This window comes from Doryrhamphus excisus, chromosome 4, assembly GCF_030265055.1.
Source record: "Doryrhamphus excisus isolate RoL2022-K1 chromosome 4, RoL_Dexc_1.0, whole genome shotgun sequence".
Lineage (NCBI taxonomy): Eukaryota > Metazoa > Chordata > Actinopteri > Syngnathiformes > Syngnathidae > Doryrhamphus > Doryrhamphus excisus.
Genome location: NC_080469.1, coordinates 3,871,579 through 3,899,281, shown reverse-complemented (window position 1 = coordinate 3,899,281; position 27,703 = coordinate 3,871,579).

Genomic DNA, 27,703 nt, shown 5'->3' with positions numbered 1-27,703 from the left:
GTTACGACGACCTCTCCCTAGACGGATTCTACGGACAGAGGAGCTGAGCGGTGTCTCATTCACGTACACATTGCTCACACTGCCTCCATATTATTATTTTGGTTTCTATCTTAAGTTACTTGGTTAACTTGTTTTGTAACGTATGCATGCTTGTGTTACGTTAGTCATTTATGAATGAGCGCTATTTTCTTTGAATTTTTTATTTTTATCTTATTCATAAAACTTTTTTTTTTATTGTCACTTTGCAGCGCACAGACAGGGGTACATTAAAAAGATTTTTTGACATGAAGTTGTATGTCCATCAACAGCGACTCACTCCCAACTTTGTGTCCTGAGCCGAGTTCTGGTCGGATTTCAAGAGAGACCTTATCGTGGTGGACGGGTTTGAGTGCTCGAGTGATCCTAGGAGCTGTGTTTTCTGGGGCTATTTGCCCCTGGTAGGGTCTCCCAAGGCAAACAGAGGACATCATTGGAAGAATCTATACCGGTATACTAATATATAAACAATTGTCAGATGCTTGTAAGATAAGATTCGATATTATTTATTGATTTCACATTTCTCCTTTTGCAGTACAGAGACAATAGATTGATTCCACATTCCGTGCGTCATCCTTCGACCAGCAATGATCAAAAGACCTCCAACTACTCTACTTCAGGAAGAACATCACTGCCACCCCGCTGGGCAAGATCCATTAATCTCTGATGGAGATAAATTCAGATTTGGAAAGAATATTAATAGATAGAATATTGTGAGAAGAGTTATATTTGGACCCCCCAACCCCCTGCATATTTGCCAGTCAACTTTTGCAACACTACAAATTTGTACATTTCTTATATTTGTATAATATTTGTATTTTTTTTTTCCCTTGAAAATATGCTAATATGCTAATTATCGACCTGATATCACTTACCAGCTTCATAGAAATCGTGGGCGGGTTAATATTCCTGTCTTAAAGTGTTAAAACATCATACAGCAATGCAATAGGTAGATGACAACACAGGCAAGACACTACCAACGAATAATGCAGAATAACCAACAGCTATGTGAGCGCTAAACATGTAACTTATTAAACATTTACAGCAGCAATACAGCAAAACACTCTGGGAAAAAGGAAGCCCATATTGAACACTGAACATATGTACGTCAACGTCGCCGCCATATTGGATGTGGCAAGGCTGTGCTGTAAGTTAATACAATTAAATGTACTTTTTTACAAATGAATGTAAGTTAATGCCTATCGTTTATATATGCACCAATATACTACAGTTACCAAAAACGATGTATTTTATCTTCTCAGATGGCCAAGATAAAAACTTTATTGATCTCACACATTAGTAATTCACATTGCATCAACTATAGACCACAAAGTAGTGCCTCTAGTCTTTGACTATTCATTCATATACTAAACTGCTTTAATTTTTTTCCTTGCAAGCATAATATCCTTTTATCGGTTGTTATGTGGTTTTCGTACATCACACACAACCTAATTATGTAAAAATGTCTAAATCATCATAAAGTGATGATACTGGATAGAAATAGGACGGCGATGAGATGCAAGATAGATAGCAGCAGATCCAGTGATGACATTTTGGTGACTTCTTTCGGAATCGAAAACTAGATGACAGTAGATGATTTCCTGACAGTGGAATTATTCATTTCTAATCATTTATAGATTGTTTTAATTCCCTTCTCAAGCCTTCCAGAGCCTTCTGAGGGTCTTTAGAGAGATCTTTAGATGTTCAATTCAACAGGAAAGGGGGGGAGTACCCGGCTTTGTGCTGTGATGGGTTGTATCAACTTCTTTTTATAATATTAGATGAGCAAAAAAATAAAGAATGAGAAAATGAGGAAGCAGGATAAATAAATGGTCAAAAATGAATGCAAGTATTCAGACAGAAGAATAATATGGAAAAGGAAAGGAAGCACTATTAGATATGCTGAAGCAAAGTACACATGGAGGTGTAGTCAAAGAAGAAGATACAGTGAGAAATTTCCATATTACTACAGTATCCGTGCAATGCAGACATCTCTGCAGGCCAAACAGTGTTTTATTAATGCGAGCCGCGTGTCACAAAAAAAAAATGCTGGAACTCAAGGCTGTTCAGGCTGTTGCTCAATTATTCATCAAGCAGAAAAATGTACCCTGATTGAAGTTGCTTTGAACTTAGCGCCACATTTTTTTTTTTTACAGGATTTTTGCATTTTTTTTCCTGTTAGTACATATGGTTGAAGCCTATCTTATAGACTTCCACTCCATTCACAAGATTCATTTCAATTACTTTTCATTAATTCTCCATAAAAAAAGCCATGCATTTTATATACATACGTTAAGCTTTTGTTATTCTGGAATAAGTGACTAATCGAAACATTGACGATAATGTTGAATGTTACTTTGTTGACATATTACGGAACAAAATGCAAAATCAATTACCATTTGCACCACTATTTTTCTATATACAGTAATCCCTCATTTATTGTGGTTGATTGGCTCCAGACCCGACTGTGATAAGTGAATTCCCATGAAGTAGGATTCCATATTCATAAATTTAACCAATTTTTTTACACATTATTAGAGCCCTATTGACATAAATTAAAACCCCCACAGTCAAATTTATGATAGCATTACCTACATTGCAGCAGTAGACATAATAATAAGACATAAAAGACATATAAAGCATAATCAATAAATAAGACATAACATGTCCGCAATGGGAGACTTCATTAATTCATTTTCTACCGCTTTATTGCGGGCGTGCTGGAGCGTATCCCAGCTGGCGAGAGGCCGGGGTACACCCTGGTCAAACAACCATTCACACTCACATTCAACATTGTTTCCAATGGACAATTTGGAGTCGCTAATGAACCTAGCATGTTTTTGGAATGTGAGAGGAAACCGGAGTACCCGGAGAAAACATGTAAACTCCACACAGAGATGCCCGAGGGAGAATTGAACTCGGGTCTCCAAGCTGTGTGCCCTGAGCGCCTACCACTTCTCACCATGCAGTCCCACTGAGAGTTTCTGGTAGTTATTCTCTCATTAATATAACATTACAACTCACATTTGTATTTTTGTTAAGATTGGTTCTTTATTTTTTATTTTGTTTGCAGTTTAACCCCTGTACATATTTTTTTCCCTTTTCCTTTTGCCACACACACATTTTAGATGCCGTTTTTGCTTGCCTTAGGGGAAATTGAACCCAGGCTCTGCTCTGACATCCTGCTGGTCTGAGTGTCAAGCTGGAGCATGATGCCAGTGTCAAATATTCCTTCTTTTCATTTTCCTTCAAGCCCATTTCTTTCTTTTTTTCAGTTTCTCAATCTCCTCTTCACCCCCCTTCTCACTTTCCTTCAGTTACTCTCATTCCTTCCAATCACTCTCATTCTTTCCCAAGACAGACTTTACAACATGTTTATCTTATTTTTTCAGTTAAACAAACAAATCCTGAGGATTCTACCATTTTTTTTTCTCCCAGTGGTACAATAATAAAAGCTGGGCGTTTCATGTCATATCATTTGGAGCAGAATGACAACTTGCACCACTGGCATCCACCAATAGCAAAACATCCAATTAAATGGACGGTGAGCACGGTTGGTTTGGGATGTTCAAACAGTTGTGGGTTGTGTGCCGCACTGTGTTATAGTTTTCGGAGTCATTGTATATAGAATGAACACATGGACACAATGAGTTGGAAAAAGCTCCCTGAAGGATGGCACACCCTTGTACTTTTGTAGTACAGCATCTGGAGCAGTAGTTTTTTTACCTAAAGTATGGGTAGAGTGGAAAAAATAGCCTTTCTGTAACAGAAAAGAATACAGTAGGAACAAATTACTATCAATAGAAATACAATTTTATACATACATTTCACTGGATGTCACACTATTATTATTGTTACATCGCCACATTCAATGGCCTCATACATTTCCCCGCTTTTACTCATGTTTTAACTGTGTATTAACCAATGAATGTTGTATTTAGGTGTGTCTTCTATTCTGTTTACTTGCTTTATTCAACTTCACTCTTCTGTAAAGTGTCTTTGAGTATTTTGAAAAGCGCTATAAAAATAAAATGTATTATTATTACAGTAAACCTCGGATATATCGGACTCGGATATATCGGAAATTCGCTCACAACGGACAGATAAAAAAGAACCAATTTTTCTGTAATGCATTTCCAATAAAAATTCATTGCATATATCAGATTTTTTATAACGGATTTCGCCTATTTCGGACAAAATCTCCAGTCCCGTTCCAATGCATTTCCATTAAATTTCCCTCGCATATATCGGATGGCCGCATCGTGGCGCTCTGATTCGCCGAATCGTGACAGGCCGCTATACGGCGTCATTTGCAGCGTTTGCAGCATTGCCTGCGCGTCCAGGTACATTGGAAACATAGTCAAGGAAGTGCCTTTTTATAACGGATAAAATCCGATATATGCGTAAAACGGACATTTTCCGGTATACGCATATAACAGATTTCGCTTATATCGGACAAAACCAGTGGGAACAATTGAATCCGATATATCCGAGGTTTACTGTATTATTATTATTATAGATAAGATAAGATAACATATGCCTTTATTCGTCCCTCAGAGGGGAAATTTGTATAGAGCTCTAATACTGTTAAAAAAACATATTTACAAGATAATAAATTGGTTTTCTATGCTCTAATCAAAATATTCAGTGTGTAAATCAGGAATTCTATTTTGCAGAAATTGACGTACAGTATCACGATCAGGTCTGGAACCAATTAACAGCGATAAACAAGCGATGACTGTACTGCAGTTCTTAGCAAACTGAACTGGAGCACAGAAGGATGTTTATCAATGCCCAAACTCTCAAGAAATGAAGAATGTGCTGACAAACCGAAAATCATTCATCCTGGAAGGGGGGGGGGGGGGGTGGGGGGGGGGGGGGGAGAGAAATGTAAGACAAACGCCTCGTGACCTAAATGCATTAGAAGCAGCCAGTGACTGGGAAAAGCCAGTGAACAAAGGGAGGGCCGCCCAATTTGTCTAAATTGCACCCCTCCTTATCACAAAAATGTCTGTATCGTGATCAGGTACACCGTCAGGAATTTTGGTACACCCTTGACTGGTGGCCAGCCAATCACAGGGCACATATAGACAAACAACCATTCACACTCACATTCATACCTATGGACAATTTGGAGTCGCTAATTAACCTAGCATGTTTTTGGAATGTGGGAGGAAACCGCAGTGATTAGCACGCAGACCTCATAGCTCGGAGACCAGTGTTCAATTCCAACCTCAGCCATCTCTGTGTGGAGTTTGCATGTTCTCCCCGTGCATGCGTGGGTTTTCTTCGGGTACTCCAGTTTCCTCCCACATTCCAAAAACATGCTAGGTTAATTGGCGACTCCAAATTGTCCATAGGTATGAATGTGAGTGTGAATGGTTGTTTGTCTATATGTGCCCTGTGATTAGCTGGCCACCAGTCCAGGGCGTACCCCACCTCTCGCCCGAAGGGCTAAGTTGTAGAAAATAATTGAATTAGTACATTTAACCATGATAAATAAAGCAAGATTCAAAAATAAATTAAGAGAAGCAGTATTTGGCAGGGAAGTCAGTTTTTAGTTGGATGATTCTGAAATTCTGAGTATGTAAATTGGAATAATTTTTGTTGTTCTGGTTCTGTTTGGCTTCAATAATATTAAAGTTGTATTTCATTACATTTCAGATTATTTTTGTTTAGATTTAGTTATATTCAATTGTAATTACTGTTTTTATTGTATTATGTTTGAAGTGTGAAATGTAATTTTTTGGACCCCAGAAAGAATGGTCTTCACTCAGTGAGGACAAATAGGGATCTGTAATAAACAATAAACAATAAACTGAGAATCTACAGATATATCCACACAGAGATGATCCAACTAAGATTCCAGCCTAGATCTTCCGACTGTGAGGCAGTAAGATTCCCCCTGCTAAATATTGATAGCAGCAATAATGCAAATCATTTCCCTGCAAACAAAAATCTATTCCACTTGCCCTAAGCTGTGGTTATGCAATGTGTACATCTCAGTAGTTTGCGTATGATGAAATCGGTAAAGCTGCAGTGTTAGTGTGGCTTCAAAGTTTTGTGTTTACAATCGTGACTGATGAGATCTCCCATGCATTGCAAAGATTTTTTACCATGAAGCTAGGCTGTGAAAAATTAACCTGCTGCCGGGGTGTGTAAATAAACAAGCACCACTTCCTTGATTGTTGGGACCAATCAAAAGTTAAGGCGAAGTGTGTAGGTGGGTATGTAAGGTACATAAAAGATAAGGTAACATGGTTTAAAAAAAATAAATACATAAATATGGTTAGAGCATTTAAGAGTAGTAATAGTTCATGTCATACATATAAAATTCAGTTGTAAAAGATAAAAGGACTATTTTCTTATATGTTTGTTTCTAAAACAACCAAATCTCCATTGTTGGCGTTTGGGTGTAATACCGCAAGGTCCACTAGGGGGTGCTAGCAGCGATGGTAGTATAGACTAGGTGACAAAACGACAGAGGAAGAATAAATCCTGAGAGTGAATATACGTCAAGTCATCGTTGATTGTCTTCCTTATTCTGTACCACAGGTTAGTACAAAGTAGAGATAATTTATATTTTAACGGCTGTAAAGAGTTTAGAAAGTTGCTGGAGTAAACAGCTGACTGCTAAATGTTTGTTACAAAATGTGTTGTAGAGCATTTGAACATAAGCGAAATGGCTAATGCTAGCCAGCTTTAATGTACAGTTAATAGCATGAAGCAGGCTAACTGAAAAATGGGTCTGGAAGCAAATTGGTAATTGTTGATGTAATCATCTTATAATATCTGAAGTGTTGTTATTTTGAGAGGAAGAATAAATCCTTAGGGTGAATATATGTCAAGTCATCGTGGATTGTCTTCCTTATTCTGTACCACAGGATTTTCAAGGCCTACAACCCCTCCAAGGTGGTGGAAGGGCAACAGGTACAGCATTATGTGTCCTTATTTTCCACTTGAACATTTTACAGAAACTCCACATGCATATTCATGTTTATGTGGGTAATAAAGCGGTATAAAAGCAGTGCTGCTTTACTTTTGTAAAAGTGAGAAATACCGCTACTCAACACAAAAACATGCTCCTGATGTTAATATTTTATCAATGTACTGTATGCATTGTTTATTTAATTTTCTTGCGTCACATTTTATTTACCAGGGAACACTCAGTCGGCGGGTTTTGGTTTTTATTCGGTCGCATGTTAGCGTTTTGCTTCCCTGATTAGCATATTCCATCATGGTGAGCAAACAGAAGACAATGAGGACCTTGGGGGACACGAGGCAAACATGTGCACAGCATACAAAAAGATCAATCTGTTTCCAGAGGCTGTCGGAGACCCCCTCCTTTCAAAGGCATTAGAGATTGATGGAGATGCCCTGTTGTCAGTGTGACTTCAACACCCACGCTGTACTCTCTGACAATATACAAGATTTGGTGTGTTGGTGGCGGATGATTGCCTTGCACAGTCGGTTCTTATGAAGAATGTGTTAAAGGGCTCTCTGTGATGCTGGATACAATGCAAATGTGCCTTGGAGAATAATTATATAGTACAGAATATTTCAAGTTGCCAGTGATACCTTGGATACAAGGCAAATACAATAAGAATATTGTTTAAAACAGCACCATTATTATCCTGCTGTTCAAAATAATGGCAGCGCTTCCGTGGGAAAACGACTCAAACCACATCAAAAAAGTGAGCATGACATTTAAAAGCACTTAAATGAAGATTTTCTATCCTGCAGTCTAGATATTAGTCATCAGTGGGCTCGTATTCATTCATATATTTAAATATAGCCGCATCTAGGAAATGAGTTGGCACCAAAGCTTGTTGCTACTCCAATCCAAGTGCTAATTACTTTGGAGGTAGCCAAAGTAATACAGATATGGCTTTTTTTTCCTTCTCTAATGGCCTCATTAGGTTGATACTTGTTGTTAAATGTGATGTCACAGTGTTGTAATGGGTGCTCTTTGAATTAGCACAGACATTCATTAGAATTTAAGAATAGAATGAAATGTCGTATCCATGATGTCTTCTTAATGCAGTTAGAAATTATTTGTATGTCAGACTCACATTTAATATCTAATTCTGGTATTACAGCTTAGTAATGTTAGCATTGTTCTTAGATACAGTAATTCATTGTTTCTTGTCGTTAATGGGTTCCAGACCCGACCGTGAGAAGTGAATTTCCAGGAAGTAGGTTTCATTATTCATTCATTCATTCATTCATTCATTTTCTACTGCTTATCCTCACGAGGGTCGCGGTGGGTGCTGGAGCCTATCCCAGCTGTCTTCGGACGAGAAGACTGGTCATATATTTCATCTAATTTCATATTATCTGCAAACTGTATTTGTATATAACTCTGGGTAAAACTGTTAATTTTGTTAATACTTGGGTTGTTTATATTGTTTATTTTTTATATTGTGTATTTTGTACTGCTTAAGTGATTCTGTACTCTTGCTGCTGTGCAATGCAAATTTCCCCACCGAGGGACGAATAACGGCATATCTTATCTTATTTGTCATCATAAGCACAGGTATTCATTTCACGCATTCTTCCCATTACACTTTAAATGACCAAAGAGTCTATATTAGATGCCCATCCATTACATCCAGTACACAATGCATCCCCATACAGTCGGAGATGACAGAAATAGTTGGGTCATAACTTGTACTGCTTCTGGTGATGTTTTCCTGCAGTTGCGTCATTGCATGTCAGCGTTCATAAAACATGCAAACAAATACAGAGCCTGCCAAGATGATGCCCGCGAGGGGGGAAAAATACCACTGAATTGGGATGAAAGCAAGCTTTCTAAATGAGGTTGAATGAATGATCCATGACTTCTGTCACTTGACAAGCTTTATTACTCTTTTTTTTTTTTTTTGAAGTGCCATTTTCTTTTCCACACTTTATTACTAGAGCCCCCAGAACATTGTTATCAGGCTCTATTAAGGTTATCAAGCACAGCTAAACAAACTGAATTTTGACTAATGAATAACAGTTAAGAAATATATGCAGAGATATATTTAAATAAACGGGTGTCAAACCCAGACACAAACAGGTACAAAAGAAAAAAAATGAAGCGGGTGATTGAGAGTGAGATAAGTAAGGTAGGTCAAAGAGCTGATTTCTTGGGTTGTGCCTCCCTGATGGTGGAGACACGGTGGAGAAAAATAGAGATGGAGGTGTTTTAAGTCAAGATGGGCTTTTCTTTACTGAGCTCTCTTATCTGATGGCAGACAGGGGGGAGCGATGGGGGAGGTGTGGGAGCAGAATGGGGGTTGGAAGCATGCATGAGGAGGCTCTGGAAAAAAAAAGGAACTACAGAAGATTGTAAATATTAAGGGGGGGGGGTGAGGAACTGCAGCGAAAAGCCCAAGAATGAGATGAAAAACGTGTTACCAGAGATTGGCAAAAGATGAAGTGCAAAGCATATAAGGTGAGAAGACAGACATTTCGCTCAAATAAAATAGAATAACAACTTTATCGGGACGAACTGAGACACATAGACGACTTCCATGCACCCGGGATACATTTAGCACCCTCTTCACTTCAGCCTAATTGATTTTTAAATTCCATCATAATATCCTTCACACAGTACACAGTGCATTTTTCAGTTTAGCACATTCCAAGCTGTCACAAATGGTTACAATTAACCATATTAAAATGCTGATTACAGCACTATACTCATAATTACCGAGCTTATCTGGTGATGCTCCTTTACACCTTCAATTGTTGTTACCCAGCCTTGCAAGCAAAGCTAATAGTATGTCATTAGCCTATCACGTATCTATTACAGCCAGTAAAGTCAATAAAAAATTAAAACTGCAAGCAGTGATGCGCTCGGGGGTACGTGCGAGTCAGGGGTACGCGCATGACTCGCCGATGGGCGCGCGGACACGTCGTACAAAAAACCGGGGTGATCAAATAAGTCGTAAGGGTAGTTACGGGACTTACAATTTTCTACCAGGAGGGGGCGACACCGGTGACAAGGCGGGTATGCGGTCACGTCCCGTCTGACGCCCCAAACCTCAATTAAAAAATTTGAGACGATCGGACCGTGCGGAAGGTACTTGTGGCGCCTACTTCTGGCCCGAAAATCGCCGACGCCATCAAAAATGGCCGACTTCCTCTTGGTTTTGCAATATGGGTTCTTGAGACTTTTTGGTGCGTCCTGTCATGATAGATGTCTCCACCAAGTTTCGTGACGATCGGTGAAATTGGTGGCGAGGGCAAATTTTTTTTTAATTTCAAGGTGACGCTAGAGAGTCAATTTTGGAACATTATATTTGAAACCCATAAAATGTCAAATTTTTCGCCAGACCTGATGAAATTTGGTGAGTTTTCGGGCATGTTAAGGCCCTCAAAATCGCGATCATTTTGAGAGAATAATAATAATAATAATAAACATTACGATTACAATAGGGCTTTCCTTCCTTGGCGCGAACACTGCATATAGTCTATGAGTTAAAGCGGAATCTCAAGGTGGTACTCAAGCTATTCCAGGAAAATGGTTGACCTTCAGTTAGTTTTGATTTTTGAATTTAGCATTCATGATTTTCAAATTTGCAGATTTTTGTTAAAACAAGCTTTCTTTTTCCATCTCTGTGAATAGGCTACTTTTTATCAAAAAAATATACAGAATAATTCACCATAAGTTATTGAAAATCAAATAACACCTCTTATTGCTTGCCATTTAAGACATAAATGAAACCTGTGTTTGTTGAGGAGTTGACTAAAGTTGTTGAAGTAGATCTTATTATTATTATGATTATTATTCTTATGATGAATATGTTAGTATTATTGTGCCTGTTGTCATTCAAAACTGCAATGAAAGCCAGTTATTCCGGATATTCTTCCACACATTTCCTGTTAAATCGTGCCCACTTCCTGTTTATGACCCGCCCACCCCAGTACGGATAGTGGTGTACTCGCTCATCCCTAATAAATAAGTTGTTTTTTTAGTATTAAAAACATATTTGACTGAATCTGCTGCATGGTGGACAAGGCTTCACAGCTTGGAGACCCAGGTTTGATTCCCTGCTTTGGGATTTCTGTGTGGAGTTTGCATGTCCTACCCTGTGCATGCGTGGGTTTTCTCCGGGTATTCCGGTTTCCTTCCACATTCCAAAAACATGCTAGGTTAATTGGTGACTCCAAATTGTCCATAGGTATGAATGTGAGTGTGAATGGTTGTTTGTCTATATGTGCCCTGTGATTGGCTGGCGACCAGTCCTAGGTGTACCCCACCTCTCATCTGAAAACAGCTGGGATAGGCTCCAGCACCCCTGCGACCCTCGTGAGGATAAGTGGTAGAAAATGGATGAATGAATGAAAATTGCAAGGACTCTTTTTTGCAAATGTCCAGTTATGAATTAAATGGACAGTACATTACAACAATACAGTACACATATAATAATACAGTATATTGGTATGCAAGGGTTTTACGGCTAACTGATTAGCTTTTTCAGAGACAAGACTGAAGCTGTGCCACTGTCTGTCTCTGACTTTGTCACAAATGTATCTTGAGGTTTTGGAAGCAAGTCACACAATCTTATTCATTAGTCTCCTCCCTGCTGCATGATAGGCCAATTGTTTCACAGTGTTACACAGTAGAACACAAGCTGTTTTTGATATACAAGCATCAAGCAGTGAGACGGACATTTTGAAAATAGTAACCACATGATGCCTAACCACAGGAAAACGCTAATTTGTCTGAAGTTCATGCTCAAAGAAGCTCTTTGAAGGCCAAAGACAGTCCGTTCTGTACGTAGTATCTGAATGGTACTGACGGCAACAATGTGCAGCAGGCTCATAATTGGATGCATTGTACAGGTATGGAGTGCTGCACCTTTACAGTATCCATCTTGTTGCTGTCCTCCGTCTTGGAACTGAATTGTATGTGTTACTGTGTTATTATAGGGATGTGTGCCAAAGAAAACAAATACATTGATTTTGTTTTGCAATTAACCCCGAACACAGTGAAAGGATAATGCTTGTTTCTGGTGTAAATAAGACACCTGATAGTGAGGTTACACAAGAATTTACAATAATTAGCTGTGTTCCTTTTTCGGAGTCTGCATCCTTCAGTTGCGCATTTGCAGGGTGCATGTTGTCACCGTGATACACAAAGGTTGTCCCAACCACCATACGGCAATAGTTAATATTCATTCATTCATTTTCTACCGCTTTTCCTCACGAGGGTCGCGGGGGGTGCTGGAGCCTATCCCAGCTGTCTTCGGGCGAGAGGCGGGGTACACCCTGGACTGGTGGCCAGCCAATCACAGGCCACATATAGACAAACAACCATTCACACTCACATTCATACCTATGGACAATTTGGAGTCGCCAATTAACCTAGCATGTTTTTGGGATGTGGGAACAAACCGGAGTACCCGGAAAAAACCCACGCATGCACGGGGAGAACATGCAAACTCCACACAGAGATGCCCGAGGGTGGAATTGAACTCCGGTCTCCTAGCTGTGTGGCCTGCACGCTAACAACTCATCCGCCGTGTAGCCTCTTTGGTATTATTCATTCATTCATTCATTTTCTACCGCTTTGTCCTCATGAGGGTCACGGGGGTGCTGGAGCCTATCCCAGCTGTCTTCGGGCGAGAGGCGGGGTACACCTTGGACTGGTCACCAGCCAATCACAGGGCACATATAGACAAACAACCATTCACACTCACATTCATACCTATGGACAATTTGGAGTCGCCAATTAACCTAGCATGTTTTTGGAATGTGTGGAGTTTGCATGTTCTCCGCGTGCATGCGTGGGTTTTTTCCGGGTACTCCAATTTCCTCCCACATTCCAAAAACATGCTAGGTTAATTGGCGACTCCAAATTGTCCATAGGTATGAATGTGAGTGTGAATGGTTGTTTGTCTATATGTGCCCTGTGATTGGCTGGCGACCAGTCCAGGGTGTATCCCGCCTCTTGTCCGAAGACAGCTGGGATAGGCTCCAGCACTGCCTGTGACGCTTATGAGAAATGAATGGTAGAAAATGAATGAATGTATCTGGTGTGAAACGCCTATAGGGGGGTATTAGTCTGAAATTGACATGGATTAATCAGAAGTTGCTATATTTATTATCATTATGTTATATGTGTACTGTGTATGTATTTAAGTGCAATGATGGCAAATAGGGAAACAACCTGTCATCTTTGTATCCAGCTCATCCCTATTAATGATGCATTAAATCTCCAGCATTTGGTAGGTGCACTTACAGTTTTGTTCACTTGTTGTAAATGTTTCCAATATCTGAAAAGATTGAGCTATAAAAACTAAGTGGAACTGTTTATTGAGATTCACAATGTCTCCCAGTCAAGATGGATCCGTCTATATCGGGATTAAATGCTAAAATTGAGGCCCCCTTCCAAGATCAAGCTTCCCCTGCCTTCTTCTTGTTTGTGTTTTCTCCCCAGATTCCCCGCTCCCGGCTGGTCGCACCTGACACTGATCATCTCCCATCTACTTATGCTGAGTGCTTCCAGCTGTTAGACGCTGGATTATTCACCCAAGTCCTCCATGTACCCACCCATTTGCTGTGTCTCATCCGCTGAATTTTAGTGTGCTCAGTAACTGCCTCGGCATGTTTTTTTTTTTTTGTGTTTGCTTATTCATGTTGCTACCCTTTTTTTTTGCAATCATTAAAGAGTGTTTTACACCTAGGGCGGCACAGTGGTCTAGTGGTTAGCGCGCAGACCTCACAGCTAGGAGACCAGGGTTCAATTCCACCCGTGGAGTTTGCATGTTCTACCCGTGCATGCGTGGGTTTTCTCCGGGTACTCCGGTTTCCTCCCACATTCCAAAAACATGCTAGGTTAATTGGCGACTCCAAATTGTCCATAGGTATGAATGTGAGTGTGAATGGTTGTTTGTCTATATGTGCCCTGTGATTGGCTGGCCACCAGTCCAGGGTGTACCCCGCCTCTCGCCCGAAGACAGCTGGGATAGGCTCCAGCACCCCCCGCAACCCTTGTGAGGAAAAAGCAGTAGAAAATGAATGAATGTTTTACACCTGGTCCACATGGTGGACAAGTGGTTAGTATGTAGGGCACACAAGAGATTGAGAAGACCTGGGTTCGATTCTCTGCTTGGGCATCTCTGTGTGGAGTTTGCATGTTGAAATGTTCAAATTCAGCTGGGATAGGCTCCAGCATACTAATTAGAGATTTTCCTCTTTCCGAATGACGTACCAGAAAACAGTGTATACATGGACGGAATAGTCAATGGGACATGTGCAGTAAAACGTAAACAACTTCACGTGATTCATCAAAGATGGCGGACGAGAGTGTGATTACCACGGTTGTTGGGACAGCTGCTACGCTTTTTTTTAAAGCAGCAACTTGAACGATCAGTTCTTTTCAAGTTTGTACCAAAAACGAACTTTCCGCTGTAGTTGCAGTCTGACAACTTTCCGTTGAGCGGGTACAAGATACCTCAATCGGAATGGGGAAAGGAATATTCCACCCCTGTGAATCCGATTATATATTCATTCGGATTGGCACTTTTTTTTCGGAATGAGGTGTATACAAAGGTTACATTCTTTCCGTTTATAACCGCAAATAACCCGAATAGAATTAGAATATTTGGGTCCATGTAAACGTGGCTATTGATTGTTTATTGATGACTGCTGAAGTAAGAAGATTAACAGTGCAGTTAGACAAGGACCCTAAACATACGATGAAAGAAAAATAAAGATTTTAGTCAATGGCCTGTTCTCAATTCAACAGAAAAAAAACACTGGAGGCAAAAGTGAAAGAAACAACACGCAAGTGAAGGTGACTGTTGTGAAAGCCTGGCAAAACATCTCCAGGGCGCCTTCCTGAATTGCACCGTCGATTATGCCCGTACTGTATGTATGTGTAGGTCAGGAAATGAAATATATTTTTCAAGCTAGCATTGTAACTAGTCATCCATAGCTGCCCTATGCCTTTTTAGTTTTACGGTCTTTAAAAAGCTTTTTACATCTAGTTTTATGCTTTTTCCAGAAGTCAAACTGATATACCTACCAAGCACATTCTCTCACTTATCACATAAAAAAAAACACAACTCTGATTATTTGCAGCCTGGATTCAGGCGTTGTTCACATTCTGGTTATAGACGAAACACGTTAATAAGGATCATCAGGATTGTGTGACAAGACAACTCAAATTATTAATTATCCTTCAAGTCTTGTTTGAAGGTGACAAAAAAAAGACTAATTAGGAATCATGGTATCAAGCTACAAATGTGTTTTTTTTTTCACTGTGCCCAAGGTTAAATTTCGAATTAATATGTGAAGAGATGTGGCTGTTCTCTTTTTAGAAGAAACAAACTACTCCTCTTTTCACTGCCATCTCACATCTGTTCTCTTATTATCTTTGTTAATCACTTGCCCACTGTCGGACATAGTTTACTGAGCTTATTAATTTAACCTATGGACTGTATTAATCATGCTGGTGCAAAAGAAATCAGCAAGAGTGTGTGTGTTTTCTGCAAATGTACCAAGAATCAGATAAAGCAGAAAACAAGTTATGAACAGGAAGTTCTGTTCCTAGATTGTGATGTAAGTGTAAATTAGTGTAAATCAGAACTAAATTATAGCTATGGTAATGGTAATGGTTTTATTTCATTTGAACATGCATCAGATTACAATTGAATGCATCACATAATCAGTTCCCAGTTCCACATGTCCAAAAGGAGTAGGAAGAAGCAAAGCTTATTAAATCCTACCCCTCCATCTGGTACTTTTACAATCGGTAACTGTTACATTTGTTCACTTCCTGCTTTCCTAATATGGTTTAAGGTTTTTTTTTTGTTTTTTGTTTTTGTTTTTTTTTTTGTCCCGTACCAAAGTACGAGGTGATATGACCATAAAATGACATAATAGGTACCATAGTAACTGTCAAATGTTGAACGCATGAACGCATAAGTCATACACACTGTACACAGAACACAGCAAGGGCATGAAACACAGTAATAAAATACTGTCCTAGGCTAGTCTGGACAGTGCAAAAAAAAAACAAAAAACATAACCATAGCCACAATACATTGTAAACCGGGGACTATCTGTATCATTTCTTTTCTTTCTATTAATTTGTTTATCAGATATTACTTTGAGGAACTTATCATGAATGCAAATTGACAAGCGATGACAAGCGGATGTGTAAAGACACTGTTCTTTCACATGGCATACAGTACACAGTAAGTATTTGTCATACACCCCCAAAAAGCAAATATACACATATATTTTTTATGACTTTATACGGTAAAAAAAATGTAAAACTAATAATATTACATAGTGGGGGCAGTACTCAGGTGGAACCTTTGTCTCGGGAACTGTTGTGCCAGGATTGCATTGGGGCGTGGACTTCCGCCAACGCTCAGACGCAATCTGGACGAAGACGTTGCTTCTCCGTGTCCTCACTGCTGTCCATCTAGATCTGTCCTTACAGGTCAGTTGTTAAAAGTAACAAATTCAAATTCTGTAAATTCATAATTCGTGAAGGGAAGTAATTCAAACATATCATATTGTTAAGTGCTTTCCAAATAGTGTAAACTTTATTAGTACCGTCCGGCCAGACGCAGTTTAGACGGCAGTTAGTGCCGTGTCGCGGCCATTTTGGGTTTAGATGGCCCTCAGCCTTGTCTCACAGGCAAACTCGTTGAATGCAGTTATTGAGTCCCTGCGCACACACAGACACACTCGCGAGCATTTATTGTATAAGAATGTAATTCTTGAAATGTATGAAGTTTCAATAAAAGACACAATTTAGACGAAGACGTTGCTGCTCCGTGTCCTTACTGTTGTCCATCCATATCTGTATTGTGGTGCCATATCCCTGGAGCCGTAACATATTGCTAAGTGAAAAACTAAATCAACCATTAAAATAATACTTCTTTAATATTACACGTTGAAGAATCACGTTGCCAGTTAGCAAGTCCCTGAATCTCTCCGCCGCTTCAGCTATTCAGACATACAAATGAACTTTTGTTATGAAAGCCTTCTCATTCACGTGGCATTCACTTTTCACTGGATTCTGCAGGAAGGCTAATTGCCACATTTTTCAATGAAATGTCATAGTTTGTCCCATGAAAAGAGTCCATTGAACTTCCTGTTGACTCACACCAAACGGGAAAGCACATCATTGAGAGTGCAGGCAATAGGGGGGGTGGAGTTCATGTTGTCAAGTTTGGCAGAATGAGAGATCAAGTTTTGATAGACTTTTCAAGCATTTTTCCAGAGACTCAATATTGTTTAGGACAGCCCAAATGTGGTGGATAAGCCTTTTTCCCATGTGACTGAAAGGCATCATGAGACATCAGTGGGTGGAAAGGGCTGTTTTTTCCTCTATTGCTCTCTTCTTTCTACCTGCACCCTATAGGCGTTTCACAATCAGGACTTCAGGGCTGATGTTCCTTTCATGAAAGCCCAGCCCTCCCTGAGCCTCTACATCCCCCCCCCTTTGCCGTTTGATCGCGTCTCTACAAGCTGCAACTGTACACTTTGTAGTTTATCACTGTGGATGGGCATCATAGTGAATTTACAAGGCAGACAGTGCTATGCGGTAGAGATACACATACAGTATATAGAATGCATCGACAACAACAGCGTGTAAGAGCGGGGGGAAAAATGAGGGGGGGCAGGGAAAGTGACTGGGAAGTTAATTAGAACATCCTGTGTCTACTTCTCTCCGCCGCTCTCCCTCCCCTTTATCTCTGAGAGGCTTTGATGTAGCTTAGTGCCTGAAACCTAATGAAAAATGTATAATAGTTCACTGTCTCCCTCCCCTTTTCCATCCTCTACTTCGCCCCCACTCTCCTTGGCGACTGCGGGTGCTTGCCTCCATTTCACGATGGGCCATTTTTCCTGACACCGTTCTGGTCAATCAAGTATTCATGTTAAACAAGAAGCTGTGTTTTCAGATTTTCCAGTTACACAGTAAACCCGAGTGGAATGATGTGGTTTGTGTTGTGTGGTCAGAAATGTTGACATTTAAAATGAAGATGAGTTTTCCACGATGCAAAACCTTGTATGCAACAATCAGAAGTAGAAATTGTCTGACAGAGGCCGCTGTAACAATAGCGGTCATCAATAAGCGGATTCATTCATTCATTTTCTACTGCTTATCCTCATGAAGGTCGTGGGGGGTGCTGGAGCCTATCCCAGCTGTCTTTGGGCGAGAGACTGGCCGCCAGCCAATCACAGAGCACATATAGACAAACAACCATTCACACTCACATTCATACCTATGGACAATTTGGAGTCGCCAATTAACCTAGCATGTTTTTGGAATGTGGGAGGAAACCGGAGTACCTGGAAAAAAACCACGCATGCACGGGGAGAACATGGCCGAGGGTGGGATTGAACCCTGGTCTCCTAGCTGTGAGGTCTGCGTGCTAACCACTTGACCGCCATGCAGTGTACAATATAAAACATTTATATATATATGTGTATATAATATATAACAATTCTGGTGCATGGTTGAGTAATTACTATTATTATTTTTTTACAAACTATTATTAGTCAAAATATCTGCATAGTTAATCAAATTTCACATTCTAAGTAACATTGTCCGTAACATTGATGAGACAATAGCCACCAGGAAGTACGCTGTCAATGCTAATATATGAGTCTACTGTAAAGTACTGTACTGTAAATCATAATCAGGTATTCTATGATATAACTATGGAAGTATGTTATTTACAAATAAGGAATACTACTTAAATTCACTTATTATGGTCGGGTCTGAACCCAATTAACAGAACCGAGTTATGAAAATTACAGTGACTAACTAGAAAGGTGCTGCTTCATGCAGTTCTTCCTCCGTTCTGCCAGGGGGCAACAGTGAGGTGTGTGCATGAGAAATAAAGCAGTAGTAGAAAACGGCTAACATTATAACAAATATGGCGCTACAAGCTTGAAAAAAAACACTGAAAATTCAACTTTTAAGACCAATTCGCTGCAGTATCCCTTGTTTTAACCAAAATTAAATTATATACTTAAAGATTTAAAAATGATGGTGTACGTGTACCAGAACAGCAATATTTATTTACACTTTTACCCATCTAATTGCACAGTAACCAGTAATTTAAGCAACCTACTGGACATCCACTTAAAGCCACACCAACATATATCCTCAATGATGACTCAGTGTCATGCCACTGCAGACACATAAACCACTACACCCAAAGGAGGCGACAACAGTCTTAGCCAAAAAGGCTGAAAAGCAGCGGCATCAATCCTTGAAATAAATTATGTCACGGTAAAAATGACACGGTGAGATGACTGAGAACTAGCGTCATTGGCCCAGTTTGTGCATTCTTGAAATGACCCTCCCATTTGCCATCACTCCCAGATTTCTGCCAGTCAGCACTAACCCAGACATAGAGGGACGTTTCATCTGAGGCTCCGCCCCATTTTTTTTTCTTTCTCAAGCCTTCACTTCAGTTCCCTTGCAGCCACTCACTCCCTGTTTAATCACCCATGTTACCATTAAATCTCATTGGACCTGATCTATTGAAAATTTACTTAAAATAAACTATAATATTTCCATGCACAAAAAGTATAGCATATCTCATATGGGGAAAAATTATATAAAACACTGCATTTTCTTGCATCTGTGGATTTTTTTTGTGATGAAGATAATTGGGGGCTGCATGGCGGTCTAGTGGTTAGCGCGCAGACCTCACAACTATAGGAGACCAGGGTTCAATTCCACCCTCGGCCATCTCTGTGTGGAGTTACAGTAAACTCATATATTAGCATTGACAGCGTACTTCCTGGTGGCTATTGTCTCATCAATGTTACGGACAATGTTACATAGAATGTCAAATTTGATTAACTATGCAGATATTTTGACTAATAATAGTTTGTAAAAAAAATTAAATAATAATTATTCAACCACAATAAGTGTTCAACCATGCAACAGAATTGTTATATATTATATACACACATATATATATATGTTTTATATTATACACTGCACGGTGGTCTAGTGGTTAGTGCACAGACCTCACAGCTATAGGAGACCAGGGTTCAATTCCACCCTCGGCCATCTCCGTGTGGAGTTTGCATGTTCTCCCCATGCATGCGTGGGTTTTCTCCGGGTACTCCGGTTTCCTCCCACATTCCAAAAACATGCTAGGTTAATTGGCGACTCCAAATTGTCCATAGGTATGAATGTGAGTGTGAATGGTTGTTTGTCTTTATGTGCCCTGTGATTGGCTGGCCACCAGTCCAGGGTGTACCCCGCCTCTCGCCCGAAGACAACTGGGATAGGCAAATAGAAATAAACCAAAACTCATTTGAGTATGTAACTGTAATAGAAGGACATGGGTTGTTGTCACCACAGATTAGCATCACATGGCTACGCTGTGGGCCGACACCAATGTATGAAGAATAAGTTCTTTCACATTTTTGGTTGATTGCTGTATCTTTTTTCCGTCTTGCTCATTAGCCATTCTCCCTGTTTGCTGTAGAGTCTTTGTCATTTTTGAAATGAAATCAGCATTCCCCATCTGCATCCTCTCTCCCACTCACAAGTTCACGTTTCTCCAAGCAACTCACCAAAGATGAATCAGTACCTTTCCTGCGACTTCCCATCTTATACCCGCTTGCGAGTTTGGAGAGCTATATTTGTTAGCAGATTTGTTTGGAGAGTCATTTCCTCTCATCGATGTATGTCTCTATTTGTTAGCGACCGCTTCATCTTGCCGCCTCATCCAAATGCAGCCGAGGAAACGTTCAGTTTCTCGACGTCGCTTGCTGCTTCAAACAGCTCGATGAGCTCCCTTAATCCCCATCCCCCATATAAGAAGTGCAAAACTCTCTACATCTGACAAAAGTAGTAAGCATAAAATAAAGTATAGTAATACTTCTGCGCATTATAATGAGCCTGTACTCTGATAGTTATTGAGTATATGTTTATTTTACTTCATTCATTTCCACTTTTAACTTCCCTCTTTACATCTCATTCCTGCTCCCCAGAGACCCCCCCCCCCTCCATTATACTTTGCTCTTCTCCAAAGTCATCTGGTCCACCACTTCCCCCATCCTGCATCTCTCTCATTACTATTTCCGTTTTATGAGTTCGATGTCCTCTGTCTCCTTTATGCAGCCATCAACTATTTCTGAAGTCGAGTCAAACACACACATGCGCACACACACACACACACACATACACACACATACCTGTGCTCCCTCTGCATCCTCATAGGGTTGAGTAGAAGGTCATAGACATCATCTCTCTTTAAAGTAAAAACAGAGTTTTGTGGTTAGTGCTGCAATTTGTTCAAGAGGCGGCATAACAGACAAATGATGGTCTTTATTCTCATCATGTCAGATTAAATATGATGGCGGTAAACTTTATGGGAAATATCCTGAATGAATTAACATTATAAATGCATCATATGCATAGTTTTGGCATAGTCAAAGAAAATATGGTGAAAACTCTACAATAGAAGTTTTATATATGTATATATATATATATATATATATATATATATATATATATATATATATATATATATATATATATATATATATATATATATATACAGTAAACCTCGGATATATCGGATTCAATTGTTCCCACTGGTTTTGTCCGATATAAGCGAAATCCGTTATATGCGTATACCGGAAAATGTCCTTTTTACGCATATATCGGATTTATATCCGGTATATGCGTAAATCGGATTTTATCCGTTATAAAAAGGCACTTCCTTGACTATGTTTCCAATGTACCTGGACGCGCAGGCAACGCTGCAAACGCTGCAAATGACGTCGTATAGCGGCCTGTCATGATTCAGCGAATCGGAGCGCCACGATGCGGCTATCCGATATATGCGAGGGAAATTGGAAAGGGACTGGAGATTTTGTCCGAAATAGGCGAAATCCTTTATAAAAAATCCGATATATGCAATGAATTTTTATTGGAAATGCATTACAGAAAAATCGGTTCTTTTTTATCTGTCCGTTGTGAGCGAATTTCTGATATATCCGAGTCCGATATATCCAAGGTTTACTGTATAAAACTATTGCTAACTACAGTAAACCTCGGATTCAATTGTTCCCACTGGTTTCGTCCGATATAAGCGAAATCCGTTATATGCGTATACCGGAAAATGTCCGTTTTACGCATATATCGGATTTATATCCGGTATATGCGTAAATCGGATTTTATCCGTTATAAAAAGGCACTTCCTTGACTATGTTTCCAATGTACCTGGACGCGCAGGCAACGCTGCAAACGCCGCAAATGACGTCGTATAGCGGCCTGTCACGATTCGGCGAATCGGAGCGCCACGATGCGGCCATCCGATATATGCGAGGGAAATTTAATGGAAATGCATTGGAACGGGACTGGAGATTTTGTCCGAAATAGGCGAAATCCGTTATAAAAAATCCGATATATGCAATGAATTTTTATTGGAAATGCATTACAGAAAAATCGGTTCTTTTTTATCTGTCCGTTGTGAGCGAATTTCCGATATATCCGAGGTTTACTGTATTGCTGTTAATAAACAGTATAAGAGCTGGTAATAAATGCCGAAGTGTATATAAAGATTTCCGGTTTGTGCCGCCAACTTCATAGGAATTAATAAACGGTGATTGATCTTTCTAAAATGTCCGCTTTTAACATACAGCCATGGTTCTCCGGTACGTGGGCGGAGCGCTGCTGGTTCTGGGGGCGGGGGGGGGCTGGCCCTCCCGGTGGATGGTGGGGTCCTTCGGGGGCCTTGCGCTGGTCTTAACTCCTCGGCTCTGGTGCGTGGCCTCCCCGTGACTTGGAGCTATGGCTCTCCCTCACGGGGGTGAGCTGCCCGGTGGATGTCGGCCGGCGCAGTGGAGCGCCTCACCACTCGCCTGCTCGCCCCCTCCGCTTGCTCATGTGCGGGCCTCCTCCCCTCGCCCGCTCCTTTGTCTGCCACACTGCAGTAGCCCTGATGCCGTGGTCGAGGGGAGTTTGGGGGTGCTATGCCTTGGCGGTCCGTACCTCCCTGGGCTCGGGGCCTGGTTGTGGGTCTGGGACCCCTGGGTCCCCCACCCTGTGATGCCCCGGACGCCCCACCCGGGGACGTCCACAGCATGTGTGTGTATTGAGTGGATGGGGTGTGCATGTGTCTGAGTTTATTTTATGTATTTATTGTTTTAAATACTTAGATAATTAATGATTAGTTTTATTATAATTATATATATATGTATATATATGTATATGTGTGGATGTGTATGTGGGTATATGGCCATGTAGATATACGGGGGGGGGGGGCTCTGCGGGGGTCTGGCGTAGGGTGTTCCATCTCAACCGCCCGGTCCTCCATGGGGCAGTGTGCCCGGGCCTCTTCTGTCCTGGCCGGGGCGGTCCTATGTCGGTGGTCGGGCCCGGGGTTACCTGGGGCGGGCCGGGTTCTGCTTCCTGGGGGTGTGTGGGGGGCGGGAGGCGGTGCCTCCGGCCGTGGACGGGCTCCCTTCCGGCCGGCAGGGGCGCCCCTGTGCCCACGGGTGTGTGGCCTTCGATGCCCTTCTGCCCTAGTAGGGTATGGTCTCCCGCTGGTCTCGGGGGTGCGGCTCTCCTCCGGCCTGCTGGCGCCCTGTTGCCGGTTGGGATTGCTCCTCCATGGCCTCTTGCTGGTCTCTTCGGGGAGTTGCTTCGGGGGCGGGTCTTGGGGAGTCGGCCCTGGCTTTGCCCACACCCACGGGGCCGGAGGATCTCTGGCGGTGGGGGCTTGACCTGGCTGCGCGGGGCGGGGTTTGCTGGGTGGTAGAAGGCAGTCTCTCTCCTTTTGTCATTCTCAGTGACAATTATACATTCACACACTCGCATTCACATACACAACACACCTCCATATGGGCACTCACAGCACATGGGTGCTTCTCTATACAATCTACTCTCTTATCCCTGATGTTTATATAGTATTGGTATGCTATTATTACAGTAATAATGATGTCAAGCAATGAGATTTTAATTACTGTAACTGTATGGTTGCAATTGTGTTTACTATCATGGGTCATGTCCTCATTGTTACTATTGCTATTGGTAAGTTGGACTGTTTCATTCCACTGATATCATCTCCAGTGTGACCCTTAGCCATCATTGACATTTAACTGTTCTGTTTGTCACTGTTGTTGTTTTGGGAATTCTTGTTGTTGCTGTTTTTGTCTCTCCCTCTACTGCCCCCTTCCCCCCCCCCCCCCCCCCCCCCCCCCCGACCCCACCTTTCTCTTCTCTCTTCTTCTTTTCTGTTCTTCTTCTTGCTCCGGTCCGGTCGTCCCAAATGGCATAACAAAGACGTCAAATAACGGCAAATAAAATTTCATGGTACAGGGAAGTTGTAGCCAACACCTTTCCTGACACAGAGCAAATCTGTCTAGCATGTAAGGGCATTTAGATCAACAATACTATCTGCCCCAATGGCTGGACGGGACAAAAAAAAAACAAAAAAAAAAAAACATACAGCCATATGTTGGATCCCAAATCCAACACATATGGCACTCAGGGCACCCAGTCAATGAATTGGGATTTGGACCGTTCCCGTCTTAGTTTGGGGCAGTTCATAGATCGCTTTTACGATCCTTGAAAAAATTGTATGTATGTATGAACGTAATATCCAAGGAAGCTGGTGAGTTTCCTCACGTCAACAACTGTGCCAGGTCTTGTGGATCTATCCTAACGCCATCAGCCGACCCACGTACCTGACCTCTTGTCTGAAAAGCTCACATTTCTCAGGTTTCCATTTTATTCCATGCTGTTGAAGAGCCTGCAGAACTTAGGTGGTGTCGATCTGGGACCTTTTTTATTTAGGAGACGATAGTCAATGCATAGACGGAGGCTGCCATCTTTTTTTCTGACACATATGACTTGGAGCGGCATATGATGACTTGGATTTGACTATCCAGCCTCTCACCAACAGTTCCTGCAAACACTCCTCAACCTCTTCAAACAGTGGCTTTGGAACTGCTGAGTATGCTCTCTGTACAGGGGTTTCATCTGTGAGGATGATTGACATTTTGCAGCCTTGGTATGCATCCAATATCTTTACTGCCTCGTGTGAAAGCAGCCGCTTCTTCACATTCTCAACATTTTGTTGACTTTTGATTTTTGTTCATCATTAAGGCGGTTAAGGTCGATGGGGAGGTTGCCATGGAGACGGACCGGTGTCAACAAATCCTGATGCCGCGCTGTCGAAGTTCACTATGGCCTTGGGCGCTTCGGATAAGTCTGCTCCGATCACTTTTTCCACACAACTGCCAAGCGCTGCTGTTCTTGGTAGAGTGACTGCATGTTTTGTATTGTTCCTTACCGGTACCTCCAACTTTGTACCTCCAACATACCTTCTCTGACATCCAGTTCTGTTAGCTCATCGGGCCCAAACAACATCTAGACTGTGCGTTCATGTGGCGAGGGACTTGGCACTTGACCCAGTTGACCTGACTTGGTGAAATGACAATGTCCGCACCGCAGGTCCACTGTCCTGGATAAAGTTCACCAGTAGCTCTACCTGTTCAGTCGATATTAGCATGGCATTACTCAGTAGGACTGTGAGGGCTGACATTAGCTTCTAACGTTGTCGTTCTATCATATCTTCCTGGATATTGAAACCCAGTAGTGGTCTCTCCAAAGCAAGGCCGCTGACACAGAAATGGTACAGTGACTGACAGGTTAGGGTCCTCATTCCCCATTAGGTTTTCTGTGAGGGCAACCCAGCCATCAAACGGGAGGACGTCGCCATTCACAGCCTGGTTCCTTAACTCTTCCTTAGACACTTAGATATCTTAGATAGATACTTCCTTTTACACTTTTTCTAGCAGAACGCTGACTCCTAAACCATTTATGTTACAATGGCTAAGTGCTTTCTTTCCAATGAGGCTTGCTAAATGTTTGCTTTTGTTGTGGGCTAAATCCTGTTTTAATGGAGTGACGGTCTTGTTTGGTTGTTTCGTAGGGATGAGCCCGATTCTCGTTATAAACGAGTAACCGTTACGGATAATGCATTTTTTTGCTGGATACGAGTATGGAACAAGTTTTTTTTGTCATTATCCGCATCCGTGTTTAAAGCCCTTTTGGATCTGCAGCCCACTGCCCAGTGGCATTCTTCCCCACAGTGGAATCAGTGAAGACAATTTTGGATTTTGGGCCTCACACCTCTCACAACCGTATAATTTGTCTCTCTGGCGGTCAGTTTTATCTTCCCCAGAGTGTGGTGAGCTGAAATGTTCTGACTGTCGCAAGAGATTGACCATACTTGTAAGCTCTTCAAGTTTTTCTGTTAGGTGCTGTACCGCATCTGTTTTCGACTTCTACCTCTCTTATACATGTGGACATTGTCCGGCAGTCCCATCCGACCGAGTACTGTGGACGTTTGTGAGTCTTTGGCAAGTGATAGGGCCTATCCATCATTGTCTTTCGTTTTCGTTTTTGTTTCCGGATTGTCTCACCTGATACTGTAGTGTCCTGATCAACTGTAGTGCAGGGGTGTCAAACTCATGGCATGGAGGGCCAGGTTTTCTTTCCAGCCGGTCACTAAAGCAGGTGATTTTAATGATTAACCCTCCGTTGGTTTGAGGGAAGGAGCTCGTCAATGAAATCACCTGCTGGAGAAACCGGTTGGAAAGAAAACCTGCAGTGCTCAAGTGGCTTCAGTTCACGGTGGACATCATCATGCTTATGACCAAGGCCTTGATACACACATCCTGTACTTTGCTTGCACCATATTCAATGTCTGTGTCAGTAAGTATAAGAAACTGTCTAGAAACTGCAGTGGCGTCTCATCATCTTTCTGTTTGGCGCACATGAGCTCCTGAAAGAGTTCGGTGTTTGCTCACCCAGGTGGGAATGGAGGAAAGCTTTTAGTGCCGCAACAGTCAGATTATCCTTATTCATCAACATGTCCTTAAAAGTACCTGGCTTGATGGCTCTGAGCACTGCCTGAACAGCATCACTCTGCATCACTGAAGTGCTCCTTTAAGCCCTCTTCCATCCGCTAACATAAAAACTGCTATAACTGAAGTCTGACCCATGGTCAACTATCTGACCCCCCTCTGAATCTTTAGTTCTCTGCGATTAAGGAAGGGTCAGCTCTTTCAACATGTGGAGCTTGTCATGTGGGTAAGACTAGGAGTTACGTCAGTGGTATCACTGGGTTCGTGTTAGGTACGTTCATTAGCATGACTTGCATAAACATCATTGACTTCAGGCCTTGACAGAACCTCATGTGACACACCATCAATTACATGCTCCTGGTATTCCCTTAAGGATAAGAAATGTACCGTACCAAGGTCTTCTAACTCTAATAAAGATGTATGAAACTGCAGATAGGGCTGCATGGTGGATGTGTGGTTATCGCGCAGACCTCACAACTAGGAGATCGGGGTTCAATTCCACCCTCGGCCATCTCTGCGTGGAGTTTGCACGTTCTCCCCGTGCATGTGATGGTTTTCTCCGGGTACTCCGGTTTCTTCCCACATTCCAAAAAATTCCAAAAACATGCTAGGTTCATTGTCGACTCCAAATTGTCCATAGGTATGAATGTGAGTGTGAATGGTTGTTTGTCTATATGTGCCCTGTGATTGGCTGGCGACAGATCTCTTACGGATAATGCATTTTTGCCGGATACGATTATCTGTAGGCTACACAGCGGTCGAGTGGTTAGCGCGCAGATCTCACAGCTAGGAG